The 27,250-nt window shown below is 38.7% G+C and overlaps 1 long non-coding RNA gene across 1 annotated transcript in view; it reads left to right on the forward strand.

Moving 5' to 3' along the window:
• Positions 1-19,851: 19,851 nt before the first annotated feature.
• Positions 19,852-27,250, forward strand: part of LOC109552794 (uncharacterized) — a 124,265-nt gene continuing 116,866 nt past the window's right edge. Inside the window, exon 1 of the long non-coding RNA XR_002179669.3 lies at positions 19,852-19,967. This is a non-coding gene — a long non-coding RNA (uncharacterized lncRNA). The remainder of the gene's footprint in view (positions 19,968-27,250) is intronic.

A 27,250-nucleotide genomic window follows, 5' to 3' on the forward strand; every position in this document is an offset into this window, starting at 1 on the left:
TGAAATTCAGCATCATTTCTTTTGTTTATGATCTGTTTGAAATTATTCTATTGTAATTTGATCACAGTTGTTACTCATTTTAAAAATTAGATTGGTAGAGTGGTTGTAGGATTTATGTATTCTGAGTCTTAATTATTTGATGTATATGTTTGAAGAAGCTTCTCCCACTTGCCTTTTAACTTTCTCTCTCTTCCTTCTTTCCTTCCTCCCTCCCTCCCTCCCCCTTCCCCTTCCCCTTCCTCCCTTCCTGGCTTCCTTCCTTCCTTTTACATTTTTACTGTATAAAAGTTTTAAATTTTGATGTGTTTACTTCATTAACTTTTTCTTTCATTGTGTTTTCTGTATTTTAATTATCCTTATCTTGAGATTTATTTACATTATCTATAAATAATGATACTTTTGTGTCCTTTTTACTCTGTATTTGCTTTTTTAAAAAATTGCCTTCCTGAGCTGATTAGAATTTTTAGGCTGATGTTGAATGAAGCAGTAATAGTAGAAATTATTTATTTTTTTCTTGACTTTAATAAGAATTCTTATGTCATCTCACCATTAATTATGTTTATGCAGGTTTTTGGTAGATACCCTTTTAGGTGCTTGAGGAACTCCTAAATTTACTGAAAGGTATAATTTGTTCTGTTTTTTAAAAAATGATGAGCGGCTAGTGAATATTTTTTGCATCTATTGAAATGACATTGTTTTCCTTAAATCTGCTAAGATGGAGAGCTATAAAAATAATTTTTTTTAATGTTGAACCATCATTACACTCTTAGGCTAAAACCATTAAAAAAAATGTGCTTCAGAAATCGGTTTACTAGAAGTTATTTTTGATGTTTCCTTCAAAAATTTTATGTGTATATTTACTGAGTCTAAAGTTAATATTATTAACTCTCCTGTGAATTATAAGTGATAGAGCTTTTTAATTCTGATAATTTTCTTTTCTGTCTTACAGTCATTTTTCACAATTTTAAGTCTACCATTAAAATTCATCATTGCCAAAATAATTAATACTATTAGTTTATGTAGTTAATCTTTATGTAGATTTGTCTGCATTTGCCTGAGATTTTTTTTTTTTTTTTTTTTTGCGGTACGCAGGCCTCTCACTGTTGTGGCCTCTCCCGTTGGGGAGCACAGGCTCCGGATGCGCAGGCTCATGGGCCATGGCTCACGGGCCCAGCCACTCCGCGGCATGTGGGATCTTCCCGGACCGGGGCACGAACCCGTGTCCCCTGCATTGGCAGGTGGACTCTCAACCACTGCGCCACCAGGGAAGCTGTGTCTGAGATTTTGCTCATAATTCTTTTGTGTATCTCCAGACTTGCTCCTAGGTTTGCTTTTTATTTATTTTTTCCTGGAGTGTTAATAGTAAACTCATTTAGAGTATGTCTATCTGAATGATTTTTTGTTCACCTTCATTTTTTGCTGGATCTGAAGATATTATTCAATTCTTTTCTGCTTTCAATTGTTGACATTGATATATCTGTAGTTACTCTAATTAATTCTGTGTTAAAACACAGTATTTTCCTTCTGTTTTCTTTTAAGGTTTTTGGTATTCCACATATTTATTATGCTAGTTGTGGATTTCTTTTTACTTATCTTGCCTTGGATTGATGAATCCAAAGATCTATATTCTGGTGACTCATATCTTTTATCAATTCTGGAAAATTCTCAGCTCTTCCCAATCACTCTGATCTGCCTTTTCAAAACAATGTTTAAATGAAAAAGATGTATGTTGCATCTTCTTGTTCTATCTTTTCTGTCTCATTACTTCTCTTTCTTTTCTAACTACTTAATTCTTTTGATGAATTTGGGTTAATTTCTTGAGCTCAATCTTCTATTTTATTAATGATCTCTTTATTGGTGCCTAATTACTGTTAATTTGTCAACTGAGATTTTAATTTTATAAATCAATATAAATTCCTCCTATAAGTATTTAATCATTTTAATTTTGAACCTATATTTGATAATTCTATTATCTCAAGTTTTTAGGGCATTAAGTTTGATTTCGGTTGTGCCTGCTGGCTTCTTCTTATGAAGAATTCTTTTCCTGTGGGTGAGCTCCTGTTTGGCGGGGCATGATTTGTAGAACCCTGTGTATTTTGAAGAAGGTATTTTCTTCCAGACAATATATGCATTTCTTTATGTAAGGACTACCACCATCTTGGGACAATTTTTATGTTGGTTTCTCACCCTAGTGGTTCTCAGATGACATAGATAGTGTAAATTCAAACACCATACTTGTGTGAACACAGACCTGAGCTCTCTGGGGAGAATTATTTTTTCACCTAGATGCTAGCCTTAGGAAGACAAGAGACCTGTCGTCTCCCTGGGGTGATCGATGATGTTTTTCTAATTCTCTTTTATGGACGTTATAGCTCAGTAAGAGAAGGTTCTTAGTTCTAACATTTTCCCTCATATGAGCTCAAGGCCTCGAATCTTTTCCCTGTTAGAACCCAAGCTGCTTGATAGTCAGGAAATGTACCTCCACTCCATACAGCTACCGCATCAGCTTCTGCTGTTGCTTGTCTTTAATTCTCCTCTTTGTTTTGACCCTTAGGAATTTATAGTTCTTGAGAGATATTTATTATATTTTCAAGAATTTCTAGTTTTTTTTTAAAAGAAGAGAGTGTTTCTAGTTATTGGTAGCACACTGAATTGCCAGAAACTGATATGTCTATTGGGTTTTCTATGTAGATAGTCATATTCTGCATCAAGTGACCATTTTATTTCTTCCTTTTAAGAATATGTATTTTTTTTCTCCTTGTTTAATTTGCCAGGACCTTCAGTCTTGGTAATTTCAATATTCAGAATGATACTGGCTATAGATTTCAGGTAGAGATCTTTAATCAAATGAAGAAAGTTCTCTTCTAACACCAGTTGCTTAAGAGTTTTTTGATTTTACTCATAAATGGATTTGAATTTATTACTTGCTCTTCCTGCATGTGGTAAAATCATTATTTTTTTTCCTCCATTAATCTCTGGATTTTGGGACTCACGTTGACAGTTTTTCTGAAGTTGAACTATATTTTTATTTCTGGGATACATCTAAACCGATCATGATATATTCCCCCAACTTTTTATTCTGAAAAATTTTAAACCTTCTAGTAAAAAGAAATAGTTCAGTGAGCAACCATATATCTTCCAACCACATTTGTTAACTTTTTGCCATATTTGATGTCTGTACATTTCCCTTTGTGCACACACACAGACACACAGACACATACATGCACGAGTGATGGGTAGCAGAGTATGTCATCCCCAAATACTGTACTTTAGCATAGGATTATTTTGAGCTGAAGGTATTTGAGAATAAGCAGATTCAAGGAAAGCTTTCTGCCCTTCTTCCTATTTGCCTACAAGCAAGACATAAAATTTTAAAGGTGGTTCCCTCTCCTCTGTCTATTAGGAAAGAGAGAAGTTAATCACTGGAGATAATTCTAGACTCTGATTAGTCCAGAGAGAGCACCAGAGGAATCTACATAACAAACCTTTCTTAAACTAGCCTAAGGGTTCTGGGTACCCAATTCCAGCATGTGGGGAGCTGGGTTTTCCCAGCGCCACAAAGCAATGCTGTAGACACTAGCTGGGTGTCCTACAATTTAACTCAATTCTGACACTGTCTACCTGGAGATGGCATCAGATCCCACAGGTTAAGGATTCAACCCTGCAAGGCTGACCTCCCCCTCCTCCCCCAACTTCAGACACCATTTGCAAGCCCAGGTTATCACCTGTACTTCTGACCAACTGGCTATAGATTCAAGATTCCAATCACCTTCACTTTGGGTTCCATTAATTTGTTAGAGCAGTTCACAAAACTTAGAGAAGCATTTTACTTACTACGTCTTTGGCTTATTATAAAAGAATGTAACTCAGGAGCAGTCAGATGGAAGAAATGCATAGGGTAAGATATGGGGAAAGGGCATAGGTCTTCCATGCCATCTTCAAGCATGCCATTCTCCCCCAATCTCCATGTGTTCACCAACCTGAAAGCTTTCTGAACCTTTTCTTTTGGGTTTTTATGGAGGCTTCATTACATAGCCAGGATTGATTAAATCATTGGCCATTGCTGATTGATTCAACCTCCAGCCCCTTCCCCTCCCTGGAATTGGGAGGGGAAACTAAAAGTCCCAACCCTCTAGTCACATGGTTGGCTCCCCTGGCAACCAGCATTCCCCCCTCCCCCCCCCCCCCCCCCGCCCCGCACCACACTTCCCAAACCCCACCTCCATCTTTAGGGAATTTCCAAAAGTCACCTCATTAATATAAACTGAGTTGTGTTTGGAAGGGACTTGCAATGAATAACAAGACACCCATTTTACCTTTATGGCTCTGAAGTGATTTCAGGAACTGAGGACAAGAAACCAAACAATATAACAAAAAATGCTCCCATTGCTCTTATTGCTAAGGAAATTCCAAGGGTTTTGGGCGCACTTTTCCAGAAAGGTGGACAAAGACCAAATATATATTCCTTATTATAAATCACAATATCACATAGCCCTTATCTACTGTTAGTTCCTCATATATTTGCCATCCTACAATTTGCCACTGCTAGAAGCTCAGAGTCCTTTTCCTTTGTCTTGTCATTTTTTAAAAAATTTATTGTTCTTTTGTTAAGATGCTATATAAGCCCAAGTTCTAACCACCCCTTTGAGTTACTCATTGCTGAGGGCTCCTATGTGCATTGATGATGCACATGTTAATAAACTTCTGTTTGTTTTTCTCTTGTTAATCTTTAGTTTGTTAGTTTAATTCACAAGGCCCTAGCCAGAGAACACAAGATGGGTAGGTTTAAAGAAAACTTACTTTAAAGAAAACCTACACTTCTCCTGTGTGTTTCTCTTTTACTCTCACACTCACAGGAGTCACAACACTTCTGACACTAGATGTGTAGGGTTTTTTTCCAACAGCAAGTAATTCTGCAACACTGGGTGTCCTACAATTTAACTCAATTCTGACCTCAGAGGTTAAGGGCTCAGTCCCACAAGACTGCCTCCAATCCCCCACTTCAGTTGCCAGTTGTTAGTCCAGGTTGTTACCTGTGCTGCTGACCAATGGGTTATAAATAGGAGGTTCCACAACCCCCTTTCTCAGATACAATTAATTTGCTAGAGTGGCTCACAGAACTCAGGAAAACAGTTTACTTACAGTGAACCAATTTATTATAAAAGGATGTGATATATACAGATGTTGGACTATAATGCTGTACACCTGAAATTTATATAATAATAAAAATGAAAGGATATGATAGAGAGTAAGATGAACATCCAGATGGAAGAGATGTATAGGCAAGATATGTGGGAAGGGGCATGGAACTCCTGCGTTCTCTGTGGGTGCCCCACTCTCCCAGCATCTCCCATGTTCAGCAACCTGCAAGTGAAACCGCTCACCTCTGATTGGGACTTAAACCCATGTGCCTGGACTCGAACCCGGCCTAAACCCAGATTGCAACTTGAACCCATGGTCTTTTAATTAGAATCACTCACCTTGTGTCTGCACTTACTGAGGCTCAGGTTCTTTGTGTCTCAGTGCAGAAGGAATTCAGCGAGAGGCAAAGTGATAGGCAAGAAGTAGATTTATTAACATAGGACCCTTGTGAGAGATGCAGGTAGGCAGGCAAGGGGGCTCTGCCCTGAGGATTAAGTGGGCTACATTTTTATAATCAAAGGAAAGTGGGGGAGAGAGAAAAGACCTCATTCTTCGAGTAGACCTCAGGCTTACATCACTAGCTTCTCCTTCATATCTGGCAGGAGAGTGTCTGACAGAATGAGGTCAAACTAGGACTGTCATAGTGCTTATTCAAATCAACAGAACGGTGGTAACATTTTTCTTTTACTTAATGACCTGGGGCATATCTCATGCTTTATAGTTAAGCAAGCCTGCTTCATTCCACGTTTCTTGAGTGATCATTAACTTGAAGTGGTCTCCCAAAGTTCCCTGGGTTTCCATCTCTATCTATAATCCCCTACTGGGACTGCTACAACTACCTGTATAACTATCCTGTTCTATCCCTATCAGAAGCTCTCTGAACCCTGTATTTGGGATTCTTATGGAGGCTTCATCACATGGGCGTGATCAACCATTAACTCCTTTTCTAGCTCTTCTCTTTTCTCTGGAGAATAGGAAAGTGGGGTGGGGCTGAAAGTTCCAAGCTTCTAATCATGGCTTGGTCTTTCTGGTGACCAGCCTTTATCAAGGAGCCCACCAAGAGTCACCTCATTAGAACAAAAGACACTCTATTACCCAGGAAATTCCAAGGGACTTAAGGAGCTTCTGTCAGGAACCAGGGTCAAAGACCAAATTTTAGACAAAAGATGCTCCTGGTGCTCTTATCACTTCGAAAATTCCAAGAGGTTTAGGACCTTTGTGCCAGGAACTGGAGTAGAGACCCATATATATTTATTTTCTATTATTTCATAGAAGAGGCAAAAGATTTTTTTCTCTCCCCTACACACACACACACACACACACACACACACACACACACACAGAGTGTATTTTAATGAGCTATTTGAAAGTAATTTCTAAATACTTTAGCACGTGTCTCCTAAAAAAAGGAATATTCTCTGATATAACTGAAACAGAACAGGAGCCTGTGGGGCCCTCCCAGGTACAAGTCTTTTCCATGTCCTCTGTGTCTTGTTTACAGGAAATAGACTTCATTCAGCCTCCTTGACCTTCCCTGAGTTCCTAAGGGCAGATTCAAACAGCTGCTTATCAGAGAAAAATACAGAAACTAAGAAAGAGCAGTCAAGAAACAACAGTGCAGCAGTGGAGCAGGGTCCTGATTCCTCCTCAAGGAATATACCAAACAGTAGTTTTGAGTTCTTCTGCAGGAACTAAGGCCCCCACCCAAGTGGAGGATGGTAACTTCAGGCTTAGCACAGGATTCCTGGAACACCACCCTGTTAACCTCACCACCAACCAATCGGAAGAAGGTCTGCACACAGTGGAAGATGAGAAGACTCTGCCCCCATCTCCAAATGATTCACCCTTTAAAAACTTTCTTGATCAAGCAGAATCTTTGCAGTTGGGTTTTGGACACAAGTCCACCTTTTCCCCAGATTGCTGGCCTCCTGAATAAAGCAAACTTCCCTTTCCAACCAACACTTGTCTCTCAAGTATTGGCTTTTGAATGGTGAGCAGCCAAACCTCAGTTCAGTAACATAACTTTTATCACACTCAAGAAATTTTATAATATTCCATATGCCATTATTAATAAAGGACATTAAATTCATTCCCTAATTTCTATTTCATTTTTCAAATGTAAATATTGATGAAGCATTGTTGCTATGGCAAGCCCCAACTGGCCACAGAACAGAATAATATGCAAAACAGAAATTTATGTTTTGATGGATGACACTTCAGTGGGAGCAAAGTGCAGACCTTGCCTTGGCTTTGGCAAGAGGTAAGTCATTGCTGACTTTAAGAAGGGCTGCTTGAGGAGAGTGATGAAGATAGAAGCCTTTGCTGGAGTAGATGGAAGAGTGAAAAGGAGGAGTTGGAAACAGTGAGGTCAGAAACCCTTTTGAGAATTTTGCCATGAAGAGGAGCAGAGAGATAAATAGTAGCTGGAGGGGGACCTCAAGTCTTGGAGGTTTTCTTTTTTTTTAAATTGGGTGGTATTAAAGTGTGTTTATATGTCAATTGGAATAATACAGTGGAGACGAATATACTGAATATTAACAATAAAGGAAAAAAGTAAATTGACAAGTGACATCCCTGAGAAGGTGTGAGTGTATACGCTAAGTGGAGGGATAGTGTTAGCTAGAGGAGGGGTAATTCTCTCAAAATAGAGGCCGGAAGGCCAGCAACCTGGGGAGAAGTCAGAATTGTGTCCAAAATCCAACAGCAAAGATTCTGCTTGACCATGAAATGCTTCAAAGGGAGAATCATTTGGAGAGGGGGGCAGAGTCTTCATTATCTTCCACTCTGTGCAGACTTTCTTCTGACTGGTTGGTGGTGAGGTAACAGGGAAGTGTTCCAGGAATCTTGTGCTCAGTCTGAAGTTACCATCCTCCACCTGGGTGGGGCCTTAATTTCTACAGAACTCAAAAGTATGGTTCTGTGTATTCCTTGAGGAGGAACCAGGACCCTGCCCCATTGCTGCACTACTGTTTCTTGACTGCTCCTCCTTAGTTTCTGCATTCCCTCCCTTCCCTGATAAGCAGCTGTTTGACTCTGTCCTTAGGACCTCAGGGAAGGTCAAGGAGGCTAAATGAAGCCTGTTTCCTATGAACAAGAAATGGGGGACATGGAAAGGATTTGTACCTGGGAAGGCCCCACAGGGTCTTTCTAATTATTTTAAAGTTGGGGAGAGAAAGTTTACTAAGGATATATAGTAGCACTATTTTGCCAAATTAATTGTCCACTTGTAAATTGTAGTAAAATAAACAAAATTTAATTAAATTAAACTTAAAATCATTTTAAATTTAAATTAAATTAACTCACATAATTAAGGTGAGTCCATTCAGCACAGCTGTGTGGTTTTCGCCAGGCTCATTCAGCTGATTTGGTGCAGGTGAGGAGTAAGGCGAACTACCAGAGTTAGGTGTTGCTGAAGGAATTCAGTGGAGGGAGGGAGAGGAAAGGACATTAAAAGTGTTTGCTCTACATTGAATCCTAAACAGATACAAGGAGAAGTGAGGACATTAATGTCATATTATTTACTGAAAACGTAGTATTATTGGAGGTCTCAGCAAGGGTCAGAATATTACTGGAATGGAGTTTTTAGAGTACACTGGAACACAAAACCTGAGAATCAGAAAGAGGGAAGTTAAAAAATGATAGTGAAACCATGCACCTCAGATTTGGACTTGAGCCCACGTGCCGGGACTGGAACCCAGCCTAAACCCAGATTGGGACTTTCGAACCCAGCCAAAACTCAGATTGTGACTCGAACTCACGTGGCTGGGACTCAAACCCACGCAGCTGGGACTCGAACCCAGCCAAAACCCACGGTCTTCCAACTGAGATCACATACCTGGTTTCAGGACTTAATGAAGCTCAGGTTCTTGATGTCTCATCGCAGAAAGAATTCAGTGAGAGACAAAGTGATAGGTAAGAAGTGGATTTATTTTGAGAAACATACTCCACAGACAGATTGTGGGCTGTCTCAGAAGGCGAGAACGGCCTTAGGAGAAACACACTCCACAGACAGAGAGTGGGCCATCTCAGAAGGTGAGAAGTGTACCGGGGTATGGGGGGTTGTCAGTTTTTATAGGGGTGGGTAATTTCGTAGGCTAATGAGTGGGAGGAGTATTCTAGCTATTTTGGGAAGGGGCGGGGGGGGTGGTTTTCCAGGAATTGGGCCACCACCCACTTTTTGAACCTTATGGTCTGTCTTGGAACTGTCATGGCACCTGTGGGTGTGTCATTTATCTTGCTGATGTGTTACAGTGAGCGTATACTGAAGCTCAAGGTCTAGTGGAAGTTGAGTTGTCTGCCATCTTGGACCCATTTGGTTCTACTCAGTTTATGTCATGCCCTCAGGCTATGTCATTCTTTCAAAAGTTATGTCCTGGGGCTTCCCTGGTGGCGCAGTGGTTGGGAGTCCGCCTGCCGATGCAGGGGACGCGGGTTCGAGCCCCGGTCTGGGAAGATCCCACATACCGTGGAGCGGCTGGGCCCGTGAGCCGTGGCCTCTGGGCCTGCGCGTCTGGAGCCTGTGCTCCGCCGCGGGAGAGGCCGCAGCAATGAGAGGGCCGCGTACCGCAAAAAAAAAAAAAAAAAAGTTGTGTCCTGCCCGCTTCCCTCCTGTTTCAGTAGTTTAGTGCAGTCTTTCGTCTTGACAGGTATGGCCATCAATTGCATGGCTCAGGTGGGGTTGAGAGCTTAATAATTGGAGCTAAAAACATCAAGAACCTGAGAAGTGTCAAAAGTGGATGTTGAAATCGCAATAAATTATGTCAGGGCGTATGGTGGACAGTTAGACAGCAAAGCAGTTGCTGAAGCCATTGGTGAGTAAGGGAGAATGATTAAGGGACCATATTTGAAGCAAATGGGAATAATCAAGGATTTTGAAGTCAGTTGACATGCAGTTCAAGGAAGCAGGTGGAGTTTTGTATTTTGTTTTTTGTTTCCAAGAAGAAAAAAGAAATTGTTGCCTGAAAACATCTAGACAACAAACATTTATTGTTTGTTCTTGGTCGAATGCTTCCATGAACTAAACATTGTAAATGAAATGCATCTCAGGGTACTCCACTTCGCTGTAGAGTAGAAACTAACACAACATTGTAAAACAACTATACCTCAATTAAAAAATAAATAAATGAAATGCATCTCTCTGGGTCCATTTAGAACTTTTACACTGTCTCCTTGTTGATTACATTTTCTTTAGGGTCACAATTCTTTTAACTGTGTCATACAAAGGAGTGCTCTTCTTGTGACCCAAATAGCTCCTGAAAAGTAGTTAAGAGCTCCCTGTTCTTCATAAAATTCAAACTGAAATTCAAAATAAGGCATATATGGCATAGTCTAGCTGCATATCTTTCTGTTATTTGTAAAGTGTGTGACTTTGACCTGCTTCGTAAGAATGAATATGCCATTGCAAATGCAAAACGTTGAAGTAGGGAGAAGTAATTTTTTCTTTGGGCTGAAGCTACATTACTTCTTTAAGTAGTTGGGACACTAACAATCTCCTTAAAGAAGCTCTGTTTTATAGTCACAAGTCACGGGACAACAGTTGGGTCATGCAACATTCACTGATAGTCTTGGAAGGAGCCAGTGTGTCATACCACCCATGGGGGACAGTAAACACAGACTGATTAATATTGGGCCTAGGCAAGGAGAAAACTGGACAGGTTAGTTGTCAAAGTTTAATATCTACTAAGAGCTTGAGAGCAAAACATTAAGAAAGCATCAGATTTATTATGGTCAAGAGGAAGAATGTTGTTTATGAAAAAAATTGAAAACAGATGAAATGACTGGACATCTTTTAAGGAAAATGAGAAATTAGCACACTTAAACAAAAAACTTGCATAAACTAATAACCATTAGAGAAATAAAATTCTAATAAAAATTCTTTTCTTACTATTCAACCAAAAAATACACGAGGCCAAGTTTATAGGCAAAGTTTTGCAAATTTTCTAAGAGTAGTTAAGCAATATCTTATAAAAAATATATCTGAAAATATAAAAAGAGCTAAAGCTATCTGACTCATTTTTATTACCTTGATATAAAAACTGGAAAAAGACAGTACAAGAAAATAAAATCGTAGGCCAGGAAATTGAATCTAACAGCATATTACAAATAGCCATAATAACCAAGTTGATCTATTGCAGGATGAAATGACAGTTCAACATTAGAATATCTACCAATATAAAGCTCCACATTACTTGGAGATTAATAAAGAAGAACCATATGCAGAAAAAAATCATTTGATAAAATTCAACATCAACTAATGATAAATCTTAGCAATAAAAACTCTTAGCAAACTAAGAGCAGAAGGGACTTTTCTTAACTCAGTAAAGTATATATCAGAAGTAGACATGATGTTTAATGATCAGCTGTTAGAATGTTTTCCCGTTAAATTCATGAATAAAACAGGATGCCTGCTCTTCCTACTATTGATTACCATCAAAGTGTAGGTCCTGGTCCTTCTAATAAGAAAAAGAAATGAAAGGTATAAAGATCAGAAAGAAAAAGGTAGAACTGTCATTGCTTGAGAATATTATCATCTCTTAAACAGATTGAGAGGCTAAATGGGCAAACTCTTTAGACTAAAAGAGAGCTCAACATTATACAAAATTCAATAACGTTTCACTACACCATTAATAAATGAAAAATGTATGAGGAAAAGTAACACTGTTTTAAAACTATAAAAAATATGTAAGTCCTTTTCAGGAGCTAAAGTATTGGCTAGGCTGAGCATTTAAAAAGATGAACTTCACCATAAGAGGAAAGTGGAACCAGAAGAGAGTGGAGTCAAACACTGTAATGTTTTCAATTACTTATTTAGCTGTTAGTCTATGTTCTAGACTCTTGCTTTTGAAGCAGTTTAGTCCTGTTAATTCTAATAATTCTCACCGGAAGATCCTTCTGCGTGGAATGCCCTTCCTAGCCATCTGCTGGGTTACTCTGCCGAACACTGAGCTCCCTTCAGGTCTGTGTCTTATTCACCTCTGTACCTTTGGTGCCTAATGCAGTGTTTGCCATGAAGGAGAGGGCACAGCACATCTTTCTGTGTTGAGTGGCTGCCACTTGGAAGAGAAAGACTTGCCATGTATATGTTTTTATATAATTTTTTAATGTCCTTGGTCACCTGACACTAAAGATTGAAAGTGGTGTGTGTGTGTGGTGGAAACATATATGGAAGGTTGATATTATAATATTTATAGCACATAATAACATTGTATCTTAAAAATAAGATAATTTATAGCGCTCACAAGAGACTACAGAAGCTTTAAGCCAAGCACACTGTGTTCATGTTTGTGATGAAATGCGCTTTTCTCAGGAAAAGGCTGAGTAGGGTGGTACTTCAAAATAACATCAGGCCCCCAAGCTACTGAAAATACATCCATTCAGGATTCTGTAGGCCCTCAACACTTTGGTCGTGAATTGCGTACTTATTCATTTGGAGCCTTCTGCTCTCAAGCTTTTGTTCTCAAGTAATCAAGCCAGCATTGAGTTTCCTACTCCTGCTTTCTTCCGTAAATTATCGTTTTCGGAAGATTGCCTTTGACAGGCTGACTTAATCTCAGGGAGGGATACTGCGGGAGAGCTGGTTTTGCTGCACCACTTGCCCTATCCCTGCGGCACCTGTGGATTTGCTGGTGTCCTAATTGCATTGCCCATTTCCTTTAAGATTCCTTTTCAATCCTGAAAAGATAATAACAATAATACCTTATGTTTATGCATTGTTTTATATTTAATAATTTTCCAGGGTTTTTTCAAATTAAAAAAAATTTTTTTCCCTTCTGTCTTCAAATAAAATCTTACTTAGAAGCTTAAAATAAATAAACAGATTAAACGGCTCAGATGCTCTGGTTAACGCATGTGTGGTGGAGGGCGTGGGAGGGAAGGTGTGTCTCAGAGTAGGAAGATTTCTGCCCTCTATGGCTGCAAGGGTCAAATTTCAGAACCACTGGCGCATGTTGTTACCTCAACGTTTCAAACCAGATTTTGCGCAGGCGTTTTTAATTCACATTTTCTGGGTAAATGAATTTAAGCAATTTGCCCAAGATCTTGCACCTAGCAATTAACAGAGCCAAGACTGGGGATATCTATTCAAAGGAACGCAGTAATCTTTTCACAAACGTGGTGGGCAATTAAAACCTGGCAAAAAATGAAACTTACATATGAAATGAGTTACACTGCATACATTTTAGTCAAAATGATCATACTCATAAATATTTTTCTTCAACTAAAAACTTGTCCAATTGGTTAAACAAATGATGGTGCAGCCTTTCAATGGACAGTTTTACAGTTGTTAAAAAGAATAAGACACTCTATATGTACTGATAAAAAATAACTTAATTGTTAAGTAAAAAAAAGCAAGACAGAACATCTGGTATATAGTTTTTAGTGTAAAAATGTATGTAAATATACTTGCATACATTTATATATATGTATATGTTTAGAGTACAGTGGAAGAATGCACTAGAAATTGTTGACACTAGTTCTTTCCAGAGAGAGACAGGGTGATTGGGGATTAGGAGTGAGAGAGAATTATTCTTCATCTTATATCCCCAGTACATTTGATTTGTGCCACCTGAATTTAACCACAATTAAAAAGTAATTGTTTTCTATAAAACCTTGGTCCATGACAGTATTTTCTACTAAGGTCCATTTTCTGACCCTCAACCATCTCAGGTTCCCCATGATATGTTCTCATGTCACTCTATATCTTTAATTTATTCATCAATTTTCAGTTATTCAACTGTTTTGTCATTAGTTGATTAATGTCAATCTTTCACAAGACTAAGCTTCAGAAAGTGAGGACCATTTCTGTTTTTGCTCTTTTAAACGATCGGGAAAATTGTCTAAGACTTAAACATGGGCAAAGAGGTTGCTGGATGTCCTTTTGTTGTCTAGATGGACCCTCCAAAGATTATCTGACTCTCTAAGGGTCTACATCTTCATCTTTCTATTGACTAAGTTGTTTTAGACCTCTGTACGTAGAAGTTACAGATGACTGATAGTTATGCAAATGATTCTCATCTATAGGAATGCAAAGAATTTGTCTGATAGCTTATGCCGTATTGAAATGATAATACCTCAGACATTACGTTTTATTGCCATATAGGATATTAACCAGTTTTACATCTATTAGTCAATTAATTTCAGCATTCTTGATTCTTATTGTATACATACAATGAATAATAATATACCTAATGAATATATATTCATTCTTCAAATTCTTCTTTGAACCATTTTTAACATTTTACTACTTCCTATTAATTCAGAAACTGTGAAGTATCTGAGATACTCCTTTGCTTGCAGAAACACCAGACTCTGAATAGGATGTTACACCTTTATTATTCACGGCAATAACAGTGTAGCACTGGTTCCTCAAGCCCAACACCTTACTAGGTGATGTGATGAGAGCCAGATGGTTACACCTGTGCATATAGGAGGCTGTACCGCAGGAGAGAAGCCCCAGATTATGAATCTCAGAACTGACATAGGAGCTGGAACACCCACCCCTCCCCCTTTCAGGGAAAGAGAGATTATTTTTTACTCAGAATGTAAACAAATCCTCTCTGGAAGGAGGGGAAGATCTCTACCCTGGAAAGTACACATTTGGTTCTGGGAGAGAGAGGAATGATATTATTAATCATTGAACGGGAGCAGATGCCTCTGCCATGAAGGAGGCAAGCAGCTTCATGTGGAATACCCTTGAATGTGAAGAGCAGATGGTCCTGGGGGGGAAGGAGACATTGCCTATCATCCTAGCGAGTCAGTTTCGGTGCTCCAGCGGCACACCCTGTGTAGGAATACAGAGCAATAGAGGAAGGATTGCCTTCCAACAGTTCCTTCATTAATGAGTTGAGTAAAATCTTTGACATGCATTCATTTTATAATTATACAAAGTAAGAACTTTAGCTTTTTGAAAATTATACTTTAGGAATCCCAGTGTCATTCATAGTACCCACTACATAAAAGATATTCAATAAATATTTATTGAATAAATAAATAATAAATTAATAAAAGGTAAGAATTTAATTTCTTTCTATTTTCAAAAAATGATTATGGAATTTTAATGATTTAAATAAAATTATAGAAAATGCCTGTCTCTTCTTTCCCTTTTCCATTTTTTTACTGGTAGGACTTGTAAAGTAAGCATTATTAATTGAGCTACTTTATTCTAAAAATAAACCTATCCTACTTTGCACTTTAGGGCCTGTGTTCCTTTATTTCTTCTCAAGAGATTAGCCATACACATCCTGTACCAGCTTGCAGTAAAGGAGGGCTTGATGATCATGTGTGATGCTTTGAGAAGGAAAAAGACTCTAAATAGGCAAGTTCCAAATTCCCTTGATTACAGTTTATATTGATTAGGACTCTTTGCTTGCAAATAACAGAAAATCAATCCAGACTACTCTAAGCAAAAAAGAAAATTTGTTGGAGGGATAATGGACTATGTCATTGAATTTGAGGGCAATGAAGCAGCCGAACCTTAGGAACAATAGATTGCCATGCTGCAGGGAACCCAGAAAGCCCTCTCTCCATCTCTCTTTTCTGCCTCTCTCTCTGTGTACATCTGTTTCATTACTGTCTCTCACTGTTTTCTTATTAGCTGCATGGCCTGGTAGAAAATGGCTGGTACCACCTGCTCCCAAGTAACAGTTACTTATTGCAGACTGATAACCCAGTAGAAAACAGATCTCTTGCTTGCTCTGGCTAAGGAATTGCTTTCCAATTCCCAGGGAAGAGACTGATTGCCCAGCTGTGTCAGGTACCCAATCAATGAGACCAGAGGCTATGGCTGTGGGGTGACATGCTGTAGGAACGTGTCAGCTTCTGGAATAACCTTGTGGCTAGTGAAGAAGGAGGTAAATTTCTAGAAAAGTAGAGTTAGTGAGGTAATTCAGTAAGTACTCACTAGAGTAACTTTTCAAAACGATTTGTGAATAAAGGAAAGCATCAACCCAGCAAACTGGGAAAGCATAAAAGAGGGCAGAGGCACAGTCTGGTAATTAAGAAACAGAATGGAGAATGTGAAATTGTGGAAAACCAGAATAAATGAGACTCAGAGGGAGAAGGGAGAAGGTGGAAATTTTCCAGTAGGATGATAATGGTGCTTGCATTTTCCTAGAGGGGTTTGGAAGTCTAATGAACAAAGTTATAAAAGTGTTTTGTCATCTATTCTGTTAAACTTTCTGCAGTGACAGAAACGTTCTATATCTGCACAGTCCAATTTGGTAGTCCATCAGCCACATATGCTATGGAAAGCTTGGAATGTAGCTAATGTGACTGAGCAACTGAATTTAAAATTTTATGTTTTAATTAATTTAAATTTAAATAGCCACATGTGGCTAGTGGCTGCCATATTGCATAGTGCAGCCTCATACTGAGAGACTGAATATACAAACAGACAATGGCCAGACCAGACACACAAAAACAGAACTCTTAACCCACAACCTGCAGTAAGCTGCCCAGGAAACCAGCCCAGGAGGCCAGCCTACTATACCTCAGATTTGTAGGAAGCCAGACTACTATGTCTGGTAACAACTAGGAAGCCAAACAATCACCCCTAACATTCAGCCTCAAATGGCCAGGACTTGATTAATAACTGACAGCTTCGCTAACCTTTGTCCCTGTCTCCAACTAAGGACCAACCGGAGAAAGCCAAACGTATATTCCTAGCTAATCACGTAGGATGCCCGGCTTCTGGTTAGCCTCCTACAGCTTCTTTGTGCCAACAGCCTACAATCAGGGCATACCCGAAGCCTTCCCTTTCTTCCACTATAAAGCTTTCCCACTCCACTGCCTGCGTTTGAGTCTCTGCCAAAATGTAAGTGATGGTGGCTGACTCCTGTGCTATAGAAACTCTGAATATAGGCTTTCCTTGTTCTCATTTGGTGGTCTTTATTTCTCCATAGCATTTATTTATGTGTCTTAATTTATTCCTGTATGAACATCAAGAAAAGCTAGAGGGTTAGAGACGACCATGCCTTAATTGGCTTGGCATGTGTTCCTTAGTGCTATACTTGCATGGTATTTTAATGGGAGATCACTGTTTCATAGGGATTTATATTTTACAAAATAATTGACAAAAGCCTCAATCATCCTTAGCATATGGGGACATGCATTCAATTGTCCGCTTATATTTATTACCTGTGCCCATTTATGAGTGAATAGATTAGGGTTGCCAGAGTTAGCAAACAAAAACATAGGACAGCCAGCTAAATTTGAATTTCGGATAAACAACAAATTAATTTTTTTCCTAATACATTTATTTATTTTTGGCTGCATTGGGTCTTCGTTGCTGCACGTGGGCTTTCTCTAGTTGCGGCAAGCAGGGACTATTCGTTGTGGTGCGCAGGCTTCTCATTGTGGTGGCTTCTCTTGTGGTGGAGCACGGGCTCTGGGCACGCGGGCTCAGTAGTTGTGGCATGCAGACTCAGTAGACGTGGCGCGCGAGCTCTAGAGCACAGCCTCAGTAGTTGTGGCGCACGGGCTTAGTTGCTCCGCGGCATGTGGGATCTTCCCGGACCAGGGCTTGAACCCATGTGCCCTGCATTGGCGGGCGGATTCTTAACCACTGTGCCACCAGGGAAGTCCAACAAATTAATTTTTTGTGTAAGTATATCCCATGCAATATTGGTTTTCATATGCTAAAATGTGATTCATCGTTTACCTGAAATTCAAAATCAAGTTGGCATCCTGAATTTTATCCAGCAGTCCTCGTATATATGCTTCTCCCAATATGTAAATATGTTTCTTACACAGCCTCACTCTGGCCAGGTTTTATATAGGGCTCAAACTTCAGGAGAAAGAGCACCAGAAATATTTCTAGATATTCTATTTTGTCATGTCCCTCTTTCCTTGGATGGAAGGAAGGAGTTAGAATAAAGATAATAGAGGAAAGCAGAGCAGAACAATGGTGATGATTGTATTTTCTCAGGTGGGGCAGGGGTACTAGAATGGACAGAATCCCCAGGAGACCAGCCTTGTGGAACCCATGACATCTGTGCCCTGGTGATTCAGTGCTGTGCAGGATCAAAGGGAGAGTCTCTAGCCTCTATGATCTTTCCAGGGGACCAGAAATGCAGTTCATCTCACTGAATATGAAGAGGCTTCTGTATCTGCCTTGTCTTCTTAATCCTGACTCTGCCAAGCTACAGAGCTCACTCATTTATTAACAATTTTAATGAGAACCTACTATGTGCCAGGCAGTGTCCTAGTTTCCAGGAATTTTGCCAAGGATAAGGCAAAAAATATCCCTGCCATTATGGATCTTATGTTCTATTCCAGGAAAAAGGTAATAAATCAGCAACAAATAAATGATTGTATATGTACCTGTTAGTAATAAATGATATGAATACAAATGAAACAGGATAAGGAGAAGGAAGGTGGGCAGAGTCAAGTGCCAGCTCCTCTCCCGAATCATCAAAATAACCTGCTGATAAAGCAAAGATGAGTCACTACTGTGATTTCAGTGCTGAAAGGAAGAGCACTGCCACGACAGTCTTAGATGTGCCTTGGATAGGGAGGGAAAAGATGGGGTATTGATGAGTTTGGGGAAGTCTAGTTTAAGGCAGGCTTTTCATTGTCAGTCCAGATTGGGATTGTTGAACACACCAGAGGCTTGGATTTGGAATTTAAGAGGAAACTGTTTGATGAGCCCAGCTAATTTACTTGAATGAAGTCTAGTGTTGTTTGGATAAATGAATATTGAGAAGTTCCTGAAATAAGCAATAATATTGTCTGCAAATCAATTTTCCTGGGCAGGAGTTTCCTAGGATGGTGGAGTCCTGTTACTGCAAACAGTGAGCTATGTGGTTTTAACAGTTTGAGGGCTGGGGGGGTATTTCAGTTAGTTTGGTCAGGGAAGGCCTCCCTAGTTGATGACGGTTGAGTAAGACCTGACTGATATGAAGGGCGAGTCACTGGCAGTTCTGGAAAAGAGCATTCCAGGTAGGAGGAAGAGAAAGGGCCAAGCCCCTGGGATGGGAATAATTTTGAGTGTTCAAGGGCCAGCAAGAGAACCAGGGTGGCTGGGGAGCCTAGTGAACAAGGGGGAAGTAACTTTGGAGATATAGTCAGGAGCCAGGTTGTTGAGGACCTTCCTAACACTAAGGAAGGGGTTGGATTGAATTCTAAGTGATATGGGAAGCATTAATGATTTTCGAAAGACGAATAATCTGATTTATAGGGTTAAAGGACAGCTTTGCAGGGAGACTAGTTAGGAAGCTATTGCAGTGGTCCAGGTGAGAGATCGAGGGGCTTGGTCTTCAGTAGTAGCTGTGGAGGTGTTGAGATGTCACAGATGTAGAGGTATGTTTTAAAGGTAGATTGACGCAAGAGGGAGGGGATATGGGGATATATGTATACGTATAGCTGATTCACTTTGTTATATGCAGAAACTAACACAACAATGTAAAGCAATTATACTCCAATAAAGATGTTAAAAAAAAAGGTACATTGATTGGATGTGGGATATGAGAGAAAAAGAGGGATCAAGAATAACTCCTAGTATTTTTGACTTGAACAGTAGATGAAATGTTGTATGCTGTTGCTATAGTCTGAATTGTGTTCCCCCAAAATTCATATGTTGAAGTCCTTACTCCCAATGTGACTGTATTTGGAGACAGTGCCTTTGGGGTGGTAATTAAAGTTAAATGAGGCCATAAAAGCAGGGACCTAATCTGATAGGACTGGTGTTCACCCGAGATCTCTTTCTGCACCCACAGGGGAAAGGCCATGTGAAGACACAGCAAGGAGGCCACCGGTTGCAAGCTGAGAAGAGAACTCTCACCAAAACCAACCCTGCTGGCACCTTGATCATGACTCTGGCCTCCGGAACTGTAAGCGTATAAATCTCTGTTGTTTAAGCCTCTCAGTCTGGTATACTGTTATGGCAGCCTGAACAGGCTAATACACCATATAATGGTATATAGAAAACTGTGGAAGGAGTAGATTTGATGGGGTGGAAGGGTGGGCTGAAAATCAAGAGTTCTCCTCATGGAGATGTGGAGGTGGTAGTTGGTATATAGTAAAGGATGTTGAGATACAAATGTGGGAGTCAGTAATGTGTGGCTCAGAGATTTTGATTTCCCTTTTCTTCCCTAAACATCTGACCACCGTCACCACCAGCCTCCCTTCCCGCCTTCTTCGGTACCTCCTGCTTTTATGCCATTTCTCATCTTCCTACTGAAAACTACTTTCTGAAAAGGATTAGCTGTGGTATAAAAATCTCTGGGCATGGTGTTAAATACACTGCATTCATATGTCATCTCTAACACTTACCATCTCTAGCCAGGGAGGCTTGGCAACCAATTCACTTAACCTCCCTTGGCATCAAGTCCTCCCCTGAATTAAGAGTAAGGATATTTGTCTTAGAGGATTGCTGTGAAGTGACAATGATGCAGGATAAAAATAAATGTGAAAGCATTTTATAAAGTTAAAATTTCAATTAAAGTATATGGGTTCATTGGTATTATTCAGTTACGTTGTAGTGTGGCAAGTTAATTTCCTATGGGTGATTACATATAACCTGTAGAAAAGAAAAATTTGACCCATGAAAAACATGTCTGGAATTAATGATGCAAGAGGACTTGTGTCCACTCTTCTTCCTCAAATCTCATCAGATAAATGAGTAACTGATCTACCTACAAATGAAACCAGTTTCATCCTCAATTCTCTGTGGAATGGATCTATTTCTGTTTACAAAGCAGACTGCCTTGTTCTAGAAGGTATAATACAGACTATATCATACAGTTATAAAATCATAGGATGTTAAAGTAAGAGTCCTTAGATATATTTCCAAGGATGGCAGAATTGCAACTTAAATCACTACTCTTCTATCCTTTGACCGTGGAAAACATTTCTTATCCATCATAGTGTACTTTTCCCCTAGGCCTTTGTAGAGCTCAAAAATCCTTTTCTTTATGGTAATCATATAACAACTACCACTCAATTTTAGTGGACAAATTTTATTCCCTATCTGTGATTTTAGTTAAATCCTCTCATTATACAGATGGAGAAACTGAGACCTGAAAATTAGTCTAACAGTGTGCTTAATGTTTTTAGCAGATGCCAAAACTATCTAAGCAGAGCGCTGTATTCCTATATGTGTAAAATAAGTGTGCTTATTATGAATGTGCGTGCCATATCCTCAACATCCGCCTACTCCCCCAATATAGATGACTGTTCATTTGAAGTCTTCTTTTCTGATTGAAGATATCCCTAGGGAAGCTGGAGATGTCATTCATTCAACAAATCTTTCTGGACCAACATTAGCAGTATTGAAGTACTGCTTTCTAAGAGATAGGACTCTTGCCTTTTGCCTACTTAATTGAGTAAAATAAAAGTAAGACAGGAATTATTAGATCCTTGTAATCCATTGTTAACTTACTGCATTACAACTGAGCTCTTCCATTCTTAAATCTCTTTTAACTTCTGAAAAAGGCAGGCAGAGAGGTTTCTTCTCCTTTGATCTTCTTAAGGGCAGTGATACATTAAGGGATGCTATCATGTCTCAGGCTGCCAAAATTTAACACTAAAAACACTGTATGCTCTCTGAACATAATATCCTTCCTACAGTATCTTCCCTTGACAGGCATAATTACTTGAACCATCCACAGGGACCTCTTGATGAGACTTTCTGTGTTTGTGGACCGTTTAGTTTCATTTAATTAGTTGTCTGCATGAGCAGTACATGAAGAGAGTTGCCTCCTTCCACAAAAAAGGGAATGTCATCCATTTCTAAAGATGGACTAAACTGAAGGTTCCTAAATTAGAAAAATAATCACTTTTGGGGTTTTGAGTAAGCCCTCAACACACAAGCCCCCATGTTACAGTATTTTTTTGTGCCATCTAACCTCACCTATGAATTTGCAAATCTTTCATCAGATTATTCTTGACACAGGATGTTAAGATGGGACTCTTCCTATCTCAACTTTAGTTGAGGCCATATACAGTAGAGGCTTCCTTCTAAAGTGAATTCTAAGTCAAGTCACCATAGTTTAATTCACACATAAACCACATTAAAGGTCTAAAAAGTATTCAGTTGTTGGGCCTAAAGAGAATTAGGAGAGGATTTCTTTGGAGAAAGCTACCCTATTGAGTCCACCCCATCAAAAGAGAGAAGTGTGTATTTACAGGAGGAAAGTGCTTCCTAATTCCAAGTCTAATAAGAGGAACTCCAATGAGACCACATTAAGAGCTTGCTATGGAATCTCTACAGATATAGAACACAGATTAGTGAGGCTTGATTCATGCTTGAGAAAGCTAAAGCATCTTGGGGCATGGAAGTGGGCTGTATCTGGAAAAGTACTGCCTCCCTTCCAGCTGCAGAGCACAGGGCATAAACTGTAGGGAACAAATGTCATAACCAAACAGGTAATGTCAGCTTGATGTAATTTTAAGAGACCAGCCTAGAGTGACTTCCATTAGGGTAGTATGAAGAAGTTGGTGAATCTTCTGACAAACTGGCAAAATTTAAAAATGAAAAAATATTTCAGGACTCTGGACCACAGAGTCCATATTGTGTAGACCACAATTTGAGAAGCATATATTCTTTTTTTTTTTTTTGGGAATTCCAAGCTTAGAATTTTTAATGTCCAAACAAAACACGTTTCCTCATTAATAAAGACACATTTTTGTTGAAGCTTCATCACCTTTTGTGTCGAATGGCACTGTGTTATCATCTCATTAATCTTCAGTGTTCTTGAGAGGCAAGAGTATAGAATTATCCATCCCATTATATTGCCTTTACTTATCATAATTGATTCAATATCATGTTATAAAGCATAAGTTCTTTATCTTTTATTCTTCTTATTGTTAGCCATAGACTAGCAGTTTTTGATTCTGAATTATAATATTTTGTTATTTATATATATTTTATAAATAAAATATTTATAATATTTATAAATAAATAAATATTATATTTATAAATAAATATAATATTTATATATATTTTAAATATAAAAATAATTTATTTATTATTTATTTACTTTATGTTATTTAAAAAATTGAGATACAACTGACATATAATATTACTTTCAGGTGTACAAAATAATAATCTGATATATGCATATATTTGTGAATTGGTAATCACAATAAGTCTAGCTAACATCCATTGCTGTAAATGCTATAATATTTTTTTCTTTTCTTTTTTTTTTTTAACATCTTTATTGGGGTATAATTGCTTTACAATGGTGTGTTAGTTTCTGCTTTATAACAAAGTGAATCAGTTATACATATACATATGTTCCCATATCTCTTCCCTCTTGCGTCTCCCTCCCTCCCACCCTCCCTATCCCACTCCTCCAGACGGTCACAAAGCACCGAGCTGATATCCCTGTGCTATGCGTCTGCTTCCCACTAGCTATCTACCTTACGTTTGGAGAAGCATATATTCTTTAAAAAACTGGAGTGCTTTGGGTAAGAACAGCAGGAGTCTAACACCTTTTTGCTTAGACTGCTCTCAGCCTCTCTCCCACCCCAGCACAACTGGAAAGAAGTATAGTTTTACCAGCTTAGAGCTGGCTGCAAAATTTAGTAGCATTATTGTCAGAGTGGGCAGAATCAATTTGGGGAAGGAGGCAAAAATCTATAATCCTGTCAAATAAAAGTGAAGAACTTGGTAGGAAATAAATGGGGAAAACTTGTAGTTTTGCTTGCCCAAGTTTGTGGTCCTGGTTAGGGTGAGCAGTGGACTAGCAAGAAATTTAATGAGGAGGTGGTCCTGGAAAAGAGAGAACTCTAAAAAGGCTGAGTAGATAAGCTCTCCATAACCCTTGGCCTACTGGGAAACTACATTTATCCCAGTTTTTTTTGCAGCATAAATTATAAGTCAAGGGAGACTTGAGAATTTGCTGCAACTTGGAATGTACTTCCTGGTAAGTACAGATCAATAGGCAGAAGGTCTCAACACAAATTATTGACTGACCACAAAGGTATGTAGCCACAAGGATGACCCCTAAAAAGACAGACTATAATATAATAATAAGAATAAGAAAACTGAACAGAGACGTCTGTTCTGTTCAGTGCACATTGTGGGCAGATAAGCATTGCAGTTTATGTCCAGGCAAATGAAAGCAACTCTCAGAAAAATAAAACAGAATTCATAGTTGCTATAATAAGTTATCTAAAATGTCAGTTTTTCAACTAAAAATTATGAGACATGCACAGAAATAGGAAAGTATGACACTATACTCAAGGGAGAAACCAATTAATAGAAACTGACTCTGAGTAGGTTCAAGTGTAGGCTTTAGTAGACTAAGACTTAAAGTAGCTGTTATAAATGTGTTCAAAAAAGTAAAGAAAAATATTATGACAATGACTCAACAAATAGGGAAACTTAAGAGAGAATAGACTCTAAGAAAGAACCAAATAAAATTCTTGAATTAAAAATTCCAAAACTGTAATGAGAAGTTCTATAGATGGGCTCAAAACAGATTTGAGATGGCAAAAGAAATAATCAGTGAACTTGAAGTTAGAGAAGTCTTAAGATCATAGAGAAAAAAATAGAAGAAAAATAAGCAGAGTCCCAGAGTCCTGTGGGATAACATCAGTGTAACAATATACATGTAATGGAACTCCCAGAAGGAGAGGAAAGAGGAAAAAGGGCAGAAAAAATGCTTAAGAAAATAATGGCTGAAAAATTCCCAAATTTGATGAAAACATTAATTTACAAATCCAAGAAGCTCAATAGACACCAATTATGATAAAAATAAAAGATACCCTTCTAGGCCATCATAGTGAAACTGATGAAATCCAAAAACAAAGAGAAAATATTGAAGGCAGCAGGAAAAAAGTGACTGATTTACAATAGGGGAATGTCAGTACAATGAATGGTTGACTTCTCACCCAAAACAGTGGAGTCCAGAAGGCACTGGAATGATATACTCAAAGTGTTGAAAGAAGGAAATAACTCTCCATCATCTTAAAAAAATGGTACAAATGAACCTATTTACAAAACAGAAATAGAGTCACAGGTGTAGAAAACAAAAATTTATGGTTACCAAAGGAGAAGGGGGGGGGCTAGCAGGGATAAATTGGAGATTGGGATTGACATATACATACTACTATATATAAAGTAGATAACTAATAAGAACCTACTGTATAGCACAGAGAACTCTACTCAATACTCTGTAATGACCTATGTGGGAATACAATCTAAAAAAGAGTGGATATACATATATGTATAACTGATTCACTTTGCTGTATACCTGAAACTAACACAACATTGTAAATCAACTATACTCTAATAAAAATTAATTTTAAAAAAGCCTCAAATGCGCCTATTCCTGGCTCTTGGTTTCCACTCAGGGAGGAAGGTGAGAAGAAACAGGTCTCTTATTTCTCATCTTTTTAAAAAAACTTTTCCAGTCTATCTACTTTATCAAGAACCCTCCTGGGTTTCTTCTGTGTCCATCACATCACACCACACAATCTGCTGGTGCTTCAGCAGTAAGAAATCTCTTAGGGTTTCTAGTTTTTAAAGACCCCACAATCCTGGTCTAAGGGGAAAATAATACCCACAGAATTCCAAGAAGAATTGAGAAAATGTGAAATTGGAAAAGGTGAACTCTCAACCTGGAATTTGGCAAGAAAAGTTTGGGTTCAGGAGAACCCTATGTATTGAGGAATCCAATCTAGAACAAGTGTGAGTGTCCATGTATATGTCTGTGAACTTGTGTTATTTTAATTATTGATGATTATAATTAATTTACATAGTTTGTGAAAATTTACCATTCCAACTGATTTTGTGTATTAAAAAACTAATAAATTAAAAAAATTACATTTGTAGAAAGCACACAAAAAAAGAAATAACTGTTCATCAAGAGTCTTATATACAGTGAACTTCTCTTTCAAAAGTGAAGATGAAATAAAGATATTCCCAGATAAACAAAAACTGGGGGAATTTGTTGCTGGCAGACCTGTCCTGCTAGAAATACTAAAGGAGCTCCTTCAGGTTGAAATGAAATAACATCAGATAGTAATTTAAATTCACAGGAAGAAATGAAATAAATATGTGAGTATATATAAGATTGTGTGTGTGTGTGTGTGTGTGTGTGTGTGTGTGTGTGTGTATTTATTTATTTATTTATTTATTTCTCCCTCTCTTCTTCTATAAAGATGTTGCCTTGCCAGGTGAGGCATCAAGCAGTAAAAAGCCAGGACAGAAATTCAGAGGGAATCAGAAGTAGTTGGCTGAAGGAGAGGATTATGTCCATGTTGATAATTGCTGTCAGGGAGGCCCAGGAGGGACATCTGTGAAGGCACAAACATGACTTGGGAGAAGAATAAGCTTTAAATACTTGCTGGATTCAGAGAGCATGAAGCTTTCTTTAAACAGACATAGTCAAATAAGGTCTTTCCAGTCCCCCTTACTCGCCCTCAGCCTGGCTCTGCTTCCATTCTGGCAAGAGTTGAAATAGCTTAGCCAGTGGGGAGAAAGAGAGAAGAAGCCAACCACAAACTTACCTTCCCAAGTGGTGGACAGCTCACCTATAACTAACACTAATTCAAGGTGAGGAAGGGGATAAGCCTCATCTTTCAATGAGAATTGAATTGTGGATTGATATTGAAATGGACATTTTTGATTACTGGAATGTTTGTGAATTAAAGGATCTGTAGAACTTTTCACTACCTAAGAGAGGCCAGTAGAGTTGAGAGCCTGCTTTTCTAGGAGCAGAGGACATTCTACCCCATACCCCTACCTGACAGGTTTAAAGGAGAAGTGGAGGCCAAAAGTAACATTCCTTTATGAATTCATCCCATCCTTCCTGCATGTTAAATATCTAGTACACTTGCTTGTTCTTTTTTTTAAATATAAATTTATTTATTTTTGTCTGCTTTGGGTCTTCGTTGCTGCACGCGGGCTTTCTCTAGTTGTGAAGAGCAGGGGCTACTCTTTGTTGCGGTGCACGGGCTTCTCATTGTGGTGGCTTCTCTTTTTGCAGAGCACAGGCTCTAGATGCACGGGCTTCAATAGTTGTGGCACGTGGGCTCAGTAGTTGTGGCGCACGGGCTTAGTTGCTCTGTGGCATGTGGGATCTTCCTGGACCAGGGCTCAAACCCGTGTCCCCTGCATTGGCAGGTGGATTCTTAACCACTGCACCACCAGGGAAATCCCCGC

This window comes from Tursiops truncatus, chromosome 12 (assembly GCF_011762595.2).
Source record: "Tursiops truncatus isolate mTurTru1 chromosome 12, mTurTru1.mat.Y, whole genome shotgun sequence".
NCBI lineage: Eukaryota > Metazoa > Chordata > Mammalia > Artiodactyla > Delphinidae > Tursiops > Tursiops truncatus.